Genomic DNA, 15057 nt, shown 5'->3' with positions numbered 1-15057 from the left:
AGTTATCATTGCCTTTGAAGAACTTCAAGTCTCAAACCATAATAGCGCAAAGACAATATAGTCATCCCAATTCATGTCTACTGCTCAGAGTTGAAAAATGTGAAAAGTTTTATAAATGTGGAAGGAAAAGTGTGGGAGACAAAACATAGAGGAGGGAATGCTGAGATGCTTGGAATACTTTCCTCTGTAGCCCTCTCTCCTGATGCTGGCAACTCTTTTTTCTGGTAATTAGACTGCAGAGTTATCTTTAAAGACAGGTTATATCCTGACAGAGAATGTGAAAAAAGGGCAATCTCACTTTTTTTGGGGGGAAGGGTCAAATTCTTCTATATGGGAGTGAAAAAATTCAATCATGAGCAACTTTGTTATAAAACTGGGTAAAACAACATTCAGAAACACTGTAGTGAATTCAAACTGACTGGAACCGGCTCTTGCCCACCTCTGTCTGGAAGACTTTTTCAGAGTTTCCAGAATGGTCTGATTTGACAGTTTTTGAACAGAGGGAATGTGAAAACAGGCCAGCATAAGGAAGTGGGGTGACCTCACACAAATACATGAAAGTGAGTTATATGCATCTCAGTGAGTATCACAGAGCACCCACACCACACACACACACACACACACGCACCCACACCACACACACACACACACACACACACACACACACACACACACACACAGTTTGACAACTCCTGGAAGATTGATCACATTACAGCCAACAAGATAAAAGAAGCACTCTCTGATTCTGGATTCTAGAAAGACACACTATAGGCAAGGAAATATTCTACTTGGGAAAACGAAAGGATGTTCCATTTAGTTCTCGCTTTTTTTCTTTACCTTTCATTTTAATGACTGAATGGTTTATGTGGGGGGGGGGGCTCCTTCTGTATAATCTAAATTTCTGGTATTATTTTTTTTCAAAAACACAAAGAGTTTCTTAGAGATGCTAGTTTCCTACAACTGCGCCATTAACGACCTGTCTGTTGGGTAACAACTTGCATTTGTATGATATTTAGTTAAAATGTGTGAAATAAGGAATCAGTAGGAAATGACAAACTCAGTGTTTTGGGCATTGGACTCATATCAGTGATCCCCATTCTGGTGAAAAGGACGGAATAGTGTAAAAGTTCATTTGGATGTGTTAGGGAGGTGAATTTTTGATCATGTACAAAAGGAAAAGGGGATCCAGCTGTTAGGGACAGGTTTGTGACTTTGGGGTACATTAGAAAAAGAACAAAACAAAAAAAAAATTAAAATTAAAAAAATGTTAAAGAACAAACAACAAAATCTTAAAAATCACTCTTAAAAACCAAATTGGAAAAAAAAAACAAATTGAATTCTGGAATCTCAATAATCTTGGACACTACAAATATAAATTGCTCATTAGATCTCATTATGGGCCATCATGGTGCTTAGTGCTATGAAGGATAACAAGTATAATGTCTATAATCCATGATCTTAGACTTTGTGGCTAGGATCATAATTCAAAGGACCTGATTCCCCAATCCAGTGCTTTTTCTAATACAGCAAAGCCTCTCTTGTAACACAATTACCTGATCATAATCCAGCATGTACCAAAGATAGAATATTGTATTAAGAAGGTTGATTTCCAGTAGAACCAAGTGCTGCCCTTAGATGTGGGCAATTGGGCTGCTGTCCTGCACTCTGGGTTTTAGGTTTTCCTCTGGCTACATCTCTCCCTGGCCAAGAAGGTGGCTCTCTGGACCCCCCTCCTCCTAGATCAGGAACCTGGGGACTCCGCATTCCCTGCCCCAAAAGCCAGAAACCTGCCTCCAGGGCTACAGAGACTTTTCCCCCAGGAGTTGTCTTCTGGGGGCTGACCCAGTTGCCAGTGTGTCCTCATAGGCTGAGGGGTGCTTACTGCTAGGGAAGCAGTAAACGAAAGGACATGTTAAGATGAAAGGACAGTAGATGTTAGGACATGGTGACAGAGACGTCTACATGCTTATGTGGAGCCTTGTAGAGCAAGACAGGGTCTGGGCTAGGAAGCTAAGGGAAACCATCTTTTTTTCTCTTGTCCCTATAAATATTAGTTATGCCTACCCAGTTCCAGTGAATGAATGAATACACATACACACATATATTTATACAAATATATAAATTCAAATTTAAATATATTTAAATATATATATAGTCTGTAAGTTATGATGGTTGCATTTGTGCTTTTTATATATCTATATTTATTTTATATATGTGTATACTTTTTATATATCTATATTTATTTTATATATGTGTGTATATATATATATATAATTTGTATGTATATATATATTTATAGTACTTGCTACAATGACAACTCACTTGTTGGGGGCCTAATATTGTCAACCACTATTAGAAACTCTTATTTTGAATTCATTTATTCCAAAAGCACTTTTTTAAAATAAAGATTTTATCTATTTATTCATGAGAGACACAGAGAGGCAGAGACACAGGCAGAGGGAGAAGAAGGCTCCCTGTGGGGAGCCCGATGAGGAACTCAATCCCAGGACCCTGGGATCACAACCTGAGCCAAAGGCAGATGCTCAACTGCTGAGCCTCCCAAGCCCCCCAAAAACACTTTGAGGTAGATAACATTATTACTATCATCGTCATCATCATCCCCATTTTATCCACGAGGAAACAGAGGCACAGAGAAGTAAGGTGATTTGTGCAGACCTGATAGCTAGTAAGGGCCATGCCCAGCTTCTAACCATAAGGCAATTCAGCTTCTACTCAACTTCTTTTGCTTTTCTACCTCAGTTCTACATCTACTCCAAGGCAGGCTCGAACTCTCGGACTTTTGTAGAGGACTGTCTGAGCATTTTCACTCTCCTCCCAATTTTCTGAACGTCTGGAGTTTCTTTTGCCTTCATCACTCTCCAGATCCTTATTGTTTGGGACTGCTGGGAATCTTCTCACAGGTTTATCTATTAGCTCCACCAAAAAAAAAAAAAAAAAGATGACCGGACTCTTCCCTGACAATGTGTTGAGTGGGCAGGTGTTTGGTTTCCCAGAATAAGTATGGTGGACTCTGTGATGAGTTGCCAAATACCCCACTGGAAAAGAATTGTTCCCCCAGCTTCTAGAAGGGAGTGCTGTCAGCAGATTGCTTTCAGCGGTCGGCCCTTTCAGGGACTATGTCAACTGCAGAGAGACACCTCGCCCAATGCCACACTCCCCCCCAGAGTGGCCCACATCGATGGACTGAGGGATGGGGGAGTGTAAAGGCTTGGCCATCTTGGTCCATGGTGTGCTGGAACTGGCTTCCATTGACTATGCACATCCTGAACTCCATGTTCATTGACATGACATCCAGAACTTAAAATTAGGCAATTACTCTGCGGAAATTGGCAAATGCAAACAGATCGGAGCTTTTGTTTTTCAGAGAGTCAGTTGGCCAGCACACCACTATTCTGGGGCCAATGCCGGACTTGGCTGAAGCTTCTGAAAGGCCACTTGGTCTCAGAAGTCTTAGTGAGGTTAGCCTAGGCTGTCTTTGCAGGGGCTCAAAGCTGTACCTCTCCCTCTGCCCCGATAAAGCTCCTATCCCCTCATGCACCCTATGCACAAGTGTTGATCCTAAGGGCTCTTTCTGCATGCCAAACTCTCCAAGTCTGCTTTCTGGGGAACTCAGCCTGCAACAACCCTTACTACTGTTAAAGTTTATCTAAGCTTTGCAGATTCATTAGGCACTTTATCAGGAATAGGTTTTCCTAGAAGGAAGTTGAGAATGTATCATACAAAAAGGTTCTGTCCCACAAGATCGAGACAGTGTTTCTGATGCAAGCTTTTAACTTAAAAATAAGATTAAGTATACTTTATTTATTCCAATATATCCAAAATATTGTCATTTCAATATGTAATCATTATAATCATTACACATTTTTTTTTACGGAGACATTTTACACTCTTTTTTTTTTAAGATTTTATTTATTTATTCATGATAGTCACACAGAGAAGGGGGGGGCGGGCAGAGACGCAGGCAGAGGGAGAAGCAGGCTCCATGCAGGAAGCCTGACGTGGGATTTGATCCCAGGTCTTCAGGATTGCACCCTGGGCCAAAGGCAGGTGCTAAACCGCTGTGCCACCCAGGGATCCCCTTACACTTTTTTACATATGAAGTTTTAGAAACCTAGTGTGCATTTTAACACCAACAGTACATCTCAATTCTGACTGGTCACTTTTCAGTAGCTTCATGAAGTGGTATGTGCAATGTTATACAATGTAAGTATTAAGAATGTCCATTGCTTGGGAAGCTTGGATGGCTCAGTCAGTTAAGTCTCCCAACTCTTGGTTTTGGCCTGGGTCATGATCTGGGGGGGGTGGGATTGAGCCCTGTGTTGGGCTCTGTGCTCAGCATGGGGTCTGCTGGAGATTATCTCCCTCCCCTCAACCCTGCTCCTCTCCCTGCTTCTGTGCTCTCTCTCTCTCTAAAAATAAATAAATAAAATCTTGAAAAATATCTCCAAGGCTGATACAGACCACAATTTCTGTATACATTTGACTGTTCTTCTTTTCTGAAGTATAATAAATATATAAAAACATGCACATAATTTACACAAATTAGTGAGTTGGTACATATGCAATGAATCTGCTTATTACTTGGATTGTGGTGATAGTAACATGAGTATAAACATTTGATTGTCTATATACATTTAAGTTTAGATTGTTCTCAATTTGAGACTATTATGAGAAATGGTGCTAACAACATTCATGTCTGTCCCTTGGTGCATATATGGAATCATAAGGTTTTTATGTATTCAAATTCAAAAGATGCTGCCAAATATATTTCACTTAGTACTGTCAGTTCTTTTTCTAATTTTATTAGTTCTGAGGGATTATTGGTGGCCTCTAAGCTGGAGTTCAATTTTTAAAAAATATTTTATTTATTTATTTGACAGAGAGCACAAGCAGGGGAGGTAGCAGGCAGAGGGAGAGGGAGTAGCAGGCTCCCCACTGAGCAGAGAGCCCAACATGGGGCTCTATCCCAGGACTCTGGGATCATGACCTGAGCCAAAGGCAGATGCTTAACTGACTGAGTGACCCAGGCACCCCTGGATTTCAATTTTTAATTCCCCAATGACAAATGATTTGCTCAATAGTTAGTCTTTTTTTTTTTTTTAAGATTTATTTATTTATTGGAAAGAGAGATTATGAGCATGTGATTGGGGGGAGGGGAGAGGGAGAGAATCTTCAAGCAGATTCCTCACTGAGCATGGAGCCCATTGCAGGGCTCTATCCTCACCATCCATGAGATCATGACCTGAGCTGAAACCAAGAGATGCTTAACTGACTGAGCCACCCAGGCACCCCAGAGATAAAGTCTTAAGTATTCGCCATTATACAAGTCACCACGAACCCCCTACCTGGAAGACAATTAATTCCTCCTGTTCAAGTGATAGAAGACTTAAAAACATGTATGGCCAGACAATCAACTAATCGGAAAGAATCCTGGCCCTAAGGTAAGAGTAGGATCTTGTAAACATCCATCATCCCAGCAGAATAGAGTTAGGTATTAATTCTTTGGGTGTTGGATCTTAGGATGGATTGGGAGGGGGCTCTTCAGAAAGAGACTTGGGACACTTATGAAGCTTAGGGACAGAAGCTAATTACCAATCTGTATGGAATGGTTTCAATATTTTAACAATGGGTATGACCTTGATGATGTCTGCTAGCTGAATATCAGGCTCATTTGTACTTTCAACAAGTGACTCCTTTTGTGACTTTAGTAGTCCATATCTCAAATGCTTTTAATTTACCTAGGGAGACAAATTGTATTGCTCTCAATGAATATCCTAATCACCTCTACTTGGGCATATCTGGGGAGATGGGAATGAGGTATAGTTGGCTTGCACACTTGAAGCTATAAATAGCACTCCAGATTTTCTGATTAAGTTTAAAACATTTTCTGATGAGACTGTTGTTTTATTTCTTGGAAGACAGCATTGCTTTATTGAATCCTGGCCTGACCATTGCTGTAGAAAATGGAAGCTAAAAGGAAAAAATTTAATGAAAAGGTATGATAATTAAATCTTCTTACATGTCATTTAGTATCTCATTTTGTTCCAATGCATATTTATTGAGATCACTTACTAGATACAAAGGTAAGTGTTGTAGAATATGCAAAGATGAGTAAGACAAGTCCTTGACCTTCAGAGCATGCAGAAGGAGGTATAACAGGGGAGCCTAAAGCAGGATAATGGGAAAGGAAGAGTATTCAGGAGTGTTAAAAGAAATGTAAGTCTGGAATACAGAGTGAGAGAAAAAGAATATGCAGGAGACAAGTCTGAAAAGGTGGGATATTAGTCAAGATACTTTCAGTTGCAAGTGACAAACCTACTCAAGATACCTAGAGCAAACCGTGATTTAATTGGTGGTAATAACTGTGAGGCCTAAACAGTGTAAATAGATAGGTGATCCTATGAATTTGGGGAAATAATGATGTGTCAATGTAAATTCACTGATTATAACAAATGTACCACTGTGGTGCTGGATGCTGACAGTGGGGGGAGGTTGTGCATGTATGGGGACAGGGGGCATATGGAAACTCCATACTTTCCACTTAATTTTGCTGTTAACCTAAAACTACTCTACAAATAAAGTCTATTAGAAAAAAAAAAAAGAAAGAAAAGATGATGGGACTGCTGTTAGCAGACAGTCGTTTGAATGGAGACATGAACTTAAATATTTTAAATTTAAAGGAATAAAATGTTCCCTGCTGACCTAATGGAGGCCTGAGAGGCTGCCCAGCTGAGATTATTCTCAGCCGTTGACTTTCATCCCTTTTCTGGGATCACCCCCCTGATTAGGTGTTGAGGATCTGTGTTAGTGAATAAATTGAGACATTCTGTAAATTTGACTTTATAATGCATTTTATGGGCCAGACCCTGTGCTTAATGCAGAGTGGGTAAACAATGACAAAGCACAGGCCCTGGCCCTCAAACGTCACAAAACTGTATAGGTTTCTCAAAGGGTAGTCCCCTGATCACCTATAATTGGAAGCACTTTGAGGCAGTTGTGCAAATCACAAAATTCAGGACCCTGTTACAGACTTTCAGAATAAAAATCTGTGATGTGTGACCCGGGAATTTGCATTTCTAACAAGTATCCAAGAGCCTTGACTCTCAAAATATGTCATCGCCTGGGAGCTCCTTAGAGGCGCAGAGACCCCACCACAGATGTCCTGAATCAGAATCTGCATTTAAACAGGATCCTCATACATGAAAATTTGGGTTTGAGAAGCACTTTTCTAGAAGATTGTTACATGCTGAAGCTTGAAAATCACTGGCCTAGAAAGACTGACAAGTATTTAGATGACTTTGTAACAATGTGATGAGTGCATTTATAAAGGAACACTGAATTCCCGCATAAAAGGAACAGGTTTCAGTCCCTCCGAGGTTTCCAGGAGAGGTGTGATAGCACCCACTTTTTAAAGAGCCGGGGAGTTAGGCTAACGTGATGGGGCAGGGGTGAGAGATCTCATCAGAGGAAACTACTATACAAAAGTCCTAAGGCAAAAGAGAACACTGTTTATGGAACAAGAAATGTACCTCAAATTGCACTATCTTGGTTTTTGTTTTTTTAACTTACTTAAATAAACTTTGAACATCAATGGAAAAAGATATTTTTTTTAAAATTCCGGGGTTGGGCATCTGGCTGGCTCAATCAGCATCCCACTCTTGCTTTCGCCTCAGGTCATGATCTCAGGGTCCTAGGATCAGCTCCCCCTCCTCCCCTGAGCTTGGGGGGGGTCTGCTTGAAGGTCCTCCCTCTCCCTCTGCCCCTCCCCCTATTCCTGAGAACGCTTTGCTGTCTCTCAAATAAATAAATATTAAGAAAAATTCTATGGTTAAAGATTTTCTCATTAATCTTTAAGGGAAAGGGAAGGGGATCAGATTTTCCATTCCTTTCATGCTGCTTTCTCTAGCCTCCTTTGACAATTTTTTTTTTTTTTTGCATCCATTTCTTCTCACTCACTCATTCATTCAAAGAGACATACATCGGGCACTGGTATTTTGTGCCTGGTGCATGAGAAGAAACAGCTCCTGCCCTCAAGGAGTTTGTAGGTGAGAGGGGTGGGGGTGGAGAAACCAATAAAATAGGTAAATAAATAACTGAGTAATTGTCCACTGGGAAGATGGTTAGGAAGCGTGCTATGGTAGGGAAAGTTCAGGCAAGGCCGGTCCAGCTAGACCAGCGTACCCTCTTGCAATGGGGCCAATATCACTGTGGGTTTGGTGGGATGGGGCATCTTACTAAGGAGCATCCAGCGGCCAGTGTGTGTGTACACGAACACAACACACACACACACACACACACACACACACACACACCGCTTTCTGCTGTGCTGGGGATGGGGATGGGGGTTGAAGACCTCCCCTCCAAGGCACCCCCTTCAACCCGCCGTCTCCCACATGAAAGGACAGGGAAAATTGATTTTCTCCGCAGCTCCAAGCCTGCCATGAGAAGCCACCTCCAGGGTGCAATGGTCCTATTTTCAGAAAGAACTGAGCTGAGTAATTTTCTCAGGGCGCTGCTAAAAATGGGCCCAATCCTGCATCTGCTCCAAGGGAAATGTTCCAATTGCCGACATCCACTCGGGCGCTGGGAGGAGCGCGGCCGAGACTCTGCGGCACCCGCCTTTGTTCCCAAGACGCGAGCGACAGGGAGCGAGCCGAGGGCCACCGCGATGAGGCCGGGCGGTGCGGGCGGTGCGGGCGGTGCGGGCGGGCCCTGCCCGGGTCGGCGGGGGGCGGGGCCGGGGGCGGGGCCGGGGGCGGGGCCGGGGCGGGGCCGGGGCGGGGCCGGGGGCGGCCGAGTCCGCGCCGCCTGGAACCTTGTGCGCCGGGTCTCGCTTCCCGGGTGGCCGGGGGGAAGCATTTCCGAGCGGGACCGCGAGGGGCGCTTGTAAACAGACGGCGGGGCGGCGAGGGTCGCGGCCGGACGGGCTGTCACGGTGAGGCGGCCTCGCGGCGGCGCCGAGCCCCGGCCGGGAGGGCCCGCGGGCCCCGCAGGTGAGCGGGGAGTCCCGGCCGCCGGCCCGCCGAGCGTCTGCCGGCTCCCGGGCTCCGGGGGGCGCCGGGGGGGCGCCGGGGGGGAGGGGCGTGCGGATGACAACACGACGGAGAGCCGGGGGCACCCCTGGGGCGGCGATGATTTTGCTGTTTGTTCCGCGCTCTGGTTTTGGTTTCGTGCTGGGGCCGCAGGACGGCGCAGCGGGTAACGGGTGCGGGGAGGTGGGGGGGTGCGCGGGCGGCTGGCTTTTGTGCGTCAGGTGTGCGGGCAGAAGGCGGCTTGGAGGAGCCGCTGCCGTTGGGTGCGTCGCCGAGGCGCCCTGCTCGCCGGGCCCTGGAATCCCGAGCCCGCCGAGCGCCCGGCTCCCGCCCCGGCTCCCGCCCCCGCCCCCGCCGCTGCGGAGCTCCTGGCCCGCCGCGGTGCTGGCCTCCGAGGCCTCCCGTCCTTTCTCGCGTCCTGGAAGCGGTTACCGTGTGGCCGATGACAAGCACGACTCGGCCTCCTGTGAGAGGATGGCTAAGCCGAACGAACCGGGACAAGGACATTTCAGACCCACTCAGTAAAGAAGTGTCCACTGAGATACAGTTGAGTGACGGCCTGAGGTTGGTCTAGATTTATAGCTTACGAGGAAGGGCAGATTTGGATTTCACGGGTTAAGCCGAGATTGAGCTACGCTGGTGAAAACTTACTTGGAAGTACCCCCCCACCCCTTTTTTTTCTCCTCGGAAAAGAGAAACACTTTTTTTTTTTTTCTTGAATACTTTAATTTCAGTAGTCCCAGGGAATGGCGATTTGTGTTCATCCATAAGGTATTTTATTATAAGTAGACTGCGTGTGAGTTTTAATTGTCGTACTTACCAAATACAGGGCGGTTTTCATTACATTAACTTCAAGAAAATGCCTTCTCAAAAAATTAGGCTATGTATAGACGTGTCTCTTTCCTCACATAGTCTTTTAGTTAGTAGAAGAGTATTATTATTATTATTATTTTTAAATATTTTATTTATTTATTCATGAGAGACACACACAGAGAGAGAGAGAGAGAGAGGCAGAGACCCAGGCAGAGGGAGAAGCAGGCTCCATGTAGGGAGCCCGACGTGGGACTCGATCCCAGGTCTCCAGGGTCACGCCCTGGGCTGAAGGCAGGTGCTCAACCCCTGAGCCACCCGGTTGTCCCAAGAGTATTAGATTAAATTGCACATAGAGAAGTGTTTTTGGAATCAAGCACGTCAAAGAAATAATCTTAATGTCTTAGGGTTTTGTCTTTAAAATGAATATTTTCACGATATCATGGTTCATAACAAGAACTATAAAGTTAGACTATACCTGGATTCCAGTTCCTGTGTGGCTACTTCCTATCGTATACCGTTGGGAAGTTACCTGCTGCGTTTCTGAAATCTGTAGAACGGGCATTTTAATAATAGTTCTGACCTCAGAGGTTTGTTATGAGGACGAAATGAATTAGCATTTTTAAAGCGTTAAGAACATGTTTGTTAATGAATACATAAGGGACACCTGGTTGGCTCAGCCTGGACAGCGTGTGAATCTTGATCTTGGGGTCATGAGTTCAAGCCCCACATTGGGTATAGAGGTTACTAAAAAAAAACCTAATAAACTATTTCATTGATTTTTTTTTAAATACGTATAATAAGAATAAGCCAGTATTGAAAGCAGAATGGTGGTTTCAGAAGCTGGGGGAGGGGCAAAATGAAGAGTTTTGTTAAAGGAGTATCATTTCAGTTTTGCAAGATGAAGAGTTTTATAGATTGGTCGCACAACAATATGAATGTACTTATTACTGAACTGTACACTTGAGAATGGTTAAGCTGGCCAATTTTATAGGTAATTTTTCCCTTAAATAATTTTTTTCCACAATTAAAATAAAAAAAAAATATCAGTGTTGGCAAAGTTAGGTATTCAAAATTCTTTTTTTTTTTTAAGTGAAGGAGGGGCAGAGGGAGAGAATCTTTTTTTTTTTAATTAAAAAAATTTTTTAAATGATTTTATTCGTTTGACAGAGAGAGAGAGAGAGAGAGAGAGCATGCACACACAAGCAGTGGAGAAGAGTAGAGGGAGAAGCAAGCATCTTGCTGAACAGGGAGCCCCAGTAGGGCTCCACCACAGGACCCAGGGATCATGAACTGAGCTGGAGGCAGATGCTTAACTGACTGAGCCACCCAGGTGCCCTGAGAGAGAATCTTAAGTAGACTCCACTCCTGGTGCAATGCAGGGCTTAGTCTCACAACCCTGAAATCATGACCTGAGCCAAAATCAAGAGTTGGTTGCTTAACTGACTGAGCCACCCAGACACCCCTCAAAATTCTTATTGGTGCACAGCAACCCCCTCCATAGTGGTCTTTGCCATTGTGAAAATGCAACTTCTTGCAGTCATTAGTAAGATTTATTTGGTAAATTCATGCAATTAAGATTTATCATAAAGAGGGAAGCCTGGGTGGCTTAGCGGTTTAGCGCCGCCTTCAGCCCAGGGCATGATCCTGGAGACCCAGAATCGAGCCCCACGTCGGGCTCCCTGCATGGAGCCTGCTTCTCCCTCTGCCTGTGTCTCTGCCTTCTCTCTCTCTCTCTCTCTCTCTCTCTGTGTCTCTCATGAATAAATAAAAAAAATCTTTTTAAACAAAAAAAAAAAAGATTTATCATAAAGACCATGAACAAATGGTGAGAAATAACACCCAAGACTCTATAGCAGGCAAAATTCTAAAAATGCCCCTCTACCAAGATTGCATGCTCTAATCCTTGCAACCTGGAAAGTTGACAAAATATTATTCTTTTGATTATCTTATGTTACACGACATAGTTGAATTTAAAATGGAGAAAATATCTGAGTAGCCGTAATCTAATCACCAGAACCCATAAAAGTGGAGAGCTTTCTCGGCTGGGGAAATCCAAAGGATTTGAAGCTTGAAGAGGACTGACATAATGTTGCTGTTTTGAAGATGGAGGCAATACTTGAGAAGGAATGGGGGAGCCTTGAGGAATGCAGGATACCAAGAATTGCTGAGGGTAGCCCAGCATGGGAACTGGAACCTCAGATTTAGGGGCACAATCTAGGAACTGGACTATGCCAACAACCTGAATGAGCTTAGAACTGGGTTCTTTACCAGAGCCTTTAGATAAGAATCCAGCCTGGTGGACAACACCTTAATTTTAGCCTCTTGAGAGAGACCCTGAACAGGGAACCCAGTGAAGCTAACCCAGACTTCTGATCTTCAGAATTGTGAAAATAAGAAATAGGTGTTGGCTTTAAGCTTATAAGTTTGTGGAAATTTGTTAAAAAGCAGTAGAAAACCAATACAGACTCCAGCAGAAAAGTGGGCAAAAGACATGAACAGACTATCCATAGAAGAGAAAATTAAGTGAATAATGGACATGAAAATACATTGTCTTTTCATTAACCAGAGAAATGAAAATGAACAACAGCAGGGTCCCATTTTTCCAACTCTTAAATTACATAGATTGTTAAAAATTTCAATTCTTCACGTTAATTAGTGTGCAGTGGAGCAGACACTCTCAAATGCCATGAGGGGTGACCAAATGGTATAACCTTTCTGAAAATCTCATTGGCTGACTATATGAACAGCCTCACTAATGCTCCTACCTCTTGACCTAATACTTCTAGCAATCGATCCAAAGGAACTTAGAAATATTTTTAAAGTTAATGTTCACAAATGCTTAATGTAGCTTTGTTTTCTCATAGATTGATGGATTTTAGGCTTTGGGTGATAGACCTAGGTTAATTATATAAGTAGAAAATGAAGAACTGTGATGGATATGTAACCATTTGCAGAAAGAAAGACGTCTGCACGTTCTAGCTAGGAAAACCAAGCTGGACCCAGGCGGGTGACATTTGCATTAGAAAACACCCAAAGCTAATATTCATTGCATATTTATCAGATACTTGACATAATCTATTCCAGTTTAAGCATGCATGCAGCCTTCCCATAATACATGAAGTCAAGCTATATAATTATATATTTAAAAGCAGGCAGGTAGATGGGTACTACTTTAATTACTTGTTTTGGAAGACCTGATTTTTTAAACAGGAACCTGGAAAAGATTAGATCATTGGGGTAGATTTTTTAGGATTCTCCATCTCTAGACAGCTTCCAGGAGAACCAGAGCACTGATACTCTTTCATTTTCCCCACTGGTTCTCTTTCCTGTTTCCATTTTGCTTTGTTCTTTCACACCTTACAAGAAATGTCCAGAAAGTGTCTGTTGCCCCATTGGCACTAGCCAAATGGTGATTTTCTTCATGAGGAATGTTAATCCCTTAAAAGAAGCCTTGTGGAGGGACATCTAGCAAGGAATTGCTTTTTTTAAATCTTTTTTTTTTTTTTTTTTTTTTACAGTGATTTTGTATTTGGTTCATAAGTAGCTGAACCATATTCTAGCTTAGAGCTTCTAGTGCAATTGAGGACTCAGTACTGAGCGACACTATGATAAAAATGACCACCAGTAGCAAATTCCATATGTTCTGTTTGCTCTACTTCATTGGCTAGTGTGGATATTACCGGCCAGACAATAAAAAGCCCACATAATTTACCTTCATACTGACAATAAGGTAAGAACTGTATTTGGTCTGTGGGTGTACTTAGCCTTGATGGCAACATGAGTTATGAGCAGAAACCAAAGTTAAACTATAGAGGCCGTGTATTGAAATGTCAGGGCATATTGTTTTCAGTAACGTTTTGTTTGTTTTTCATACACATTAACTGTTAATTTGAGTTATCTGTTTCAAATTGTATTCTCCAATTATATGCCCTATCTGTGAGAATAGTAGAGATTTATTTGTCCAGTTATCTTGATTGGTGTAACCATTATATTCAGTACAAACTAAAGCTTCCTGGTTCTGCATTATTCAGTTTCCTTGTGGACATTTATCGAATGGGGAGATTACTAAATACTCACTTTACTTTGTGGCTTGTATATATGATTGTAAATGTATATTTTGGTCACAGAACAGGGAACATGTACTATTAGCTAGAAAACATCAGAAAGGTAACCAGCGATTTTTATGCCTCAGGAAATTAACTAAGTGGTCTTTTCCCACTTGTTCTTGATACATTTGAATCCGCATTTTAGCTTTTCCAGAACAACTTCCCTTCTACCATCAGGGATTCATTGATTCATTGACTGAACAAATAAGTAGTACTTGTTTTGTACCATGACATGTAGCTCTTGTACTTGGGGCCAGAAGTACAACTTTGAATGAAACAGGCATAGTCTTTGCCTTGGTAAAACCTATGATCTAGTCGGGGAGTCAGACAAGTAAGCAGGCCATTTTACACAGCATGTGAGGATGCTATGGGAACACGCAAGAGGGACAATCAAAATGGATGTGGGAGGCCAGGGAAGAAGTGATACTCCCTCCAGCAGAGACCCAGAGGCTGAATTAAAATTAACCAAGTTGTACCCCAGTGTGTTGTGGGGTGGGGGTTGGATGGGGGTAAAGAGGGAGATTCAAGAGATGAGCCCAGGAGAGGCGGTGGCAATGAACACTTAAAGGCGATGTTAAGGAGTATATGGTTTCCCCAGAAGACAGCAGGGTTTTTGTTTTAGAAAGCCCACTAAGTTGCAGTGTGGTGACTGGATCAGAGGAGGGTGAGGAAGAGACTGAAAGAAGGAAGAGGGTGGTGGTGTCTGAACTCAGACAATAAAGAAAGAGAGGAATGGATCGATTGGACAGATGTGGTAGAGGTAGGATTAATATGACTTGCTGTTTGGAGTGACGGCGGGTAAAGGAGCCAGAAGGGTCAAGGGTGGTGTTCACTTTCTGGGGCAGATGATGATGGTGTCCTTCACTATATGGACGAGGCTGAGATGAGGGGCTGGGTTTGTGCATATTAGGAGTTAGGAGACATCCAAATGGCAGTTGCATCTGTGGGCCTAGAGCTCAAGGGAGTCATCCATTTCTTATCTTCCATGTGGACTGCAGCGGAAGCCACAAAAGTGGAGGTCACTCAGCTAGAAGAGGGACTAAAGAAGAAAGTTATGGAGAAAATGGAGGAATGCCTGCATTTAT

At 43.1% G+C, this 15057-nt stretch overlaps 1 protein-coding gene across 6 annotated transcripts in view; it reads left to right on the top strand.

The window, feature by feature from the left end:
- Nucleotides 1-8855: 8855 nt before the first annotated feature.
- The window catches only part of PLEKHM3 (pleckstrin homology domain containing M3), a 173482-nt gene continuing 167280 nt past the window's right edge, over nucleotides 8856-15057 (top strand). For 2 of the 6 annotated variants that reach the window (XM_049106769.1, XM_049106768.1), the window contains exon 1: nucleotides 8859-9014. The gene's annotated coding sequence lies outside the window, so the exon portion shown is untranslated. Of the gene's footprint in view, nucleotides 9015-9461; nucleotides 9618-15057 lie in introns of those variants that run through there. The other 4 variants (XM_025442008.3, XM_049106765.1, XM_049106767.1 and 1 more) reach the window with 4 other exon arrangements.

The sequence above is a fragment of the Canis lupus genome, chromosome 37 (assembly GCF_003254725.2).
Source record: "Canis lupus dingo isolate Sandy chromosome 37, ASM325472v2, whole genome shotgun sequence".
NCBI lineage: Eukaryota > Metazoa > Chordata > Mammalia > Carnivora > Canidae > Canis > Canis lupus.
This window is presented reverse-complemented; position numbering and strand designations above follow the sequence as displayed.